The following is a 640-nucleotide window of genomic DNA, read 5'->3' as shown; positions in this document are numbered from 1 at the left end:
TTTTTTTTTTTTTGTTTTTTTCTTTTTTTTATCTCTAATCTTGCGTATGCTTGTGTGTTCACCATTTTCACTTCATGTCTTTTTGGATTTTTAATTATGCTATGTTAACTGTACATTTTTTTTTTTTTTTTTAAATATGACTACTTCCTTGTTCAGTTTTATTTGTGCGGTTAGCTCATTTTGTCCAGTCTGCTTAGTCCTTTTTTTTCTCCGTGTTACTTGTATTAATCATGAACAATTAGAATTCCAAGACTTACAATTCTACGCCCATGCAATTTTTAACTATCTCATTCGGTTTCTGGCTTGTTCATTAACACATTTGATGCATTCAAATGTTGAGTTACATTTTGTACTTCCTTCTCATGGCTTTAAAAAGTATTATCAAAATATGTGAGATTTGTGAATTCTCCTTAGGGTCATAACTACGCATACTGTGCTGCATTGGGGAGATGCTTTTATTCGTTTCTGATTCGTGCTCAAATTGACACAATTGCAATATTTTTTATTAAACTGTTTGTACTATTCTTCAAACGTGTGTTCGGTTAGTAGGTCGCGTAAACATCTCATTTCTCTATCCCAAATTAGCGCATATTTCCTACACTCCCAACATGCCGATACAACTTTTAGGCGATTGTTCCCC

The sequence above is a fragment of the Plasmodium fragile genome (assembly GCF_000956335.1).
Source record: "Plasmodium fragile strain nilgiri unplaced genomic scaffold supercont1.19, whole genome shotgun sequence".
Classification (NCBI taxonomy): domain Eukaryota; phylum Apicomplexa; class Aconoidasida; order Haemosporida; family Plasmodiidae; genus Plasmodium; species Plasmodium fragile.
This window is presented reverse-complemented; position numbering follows the sequence as displayed.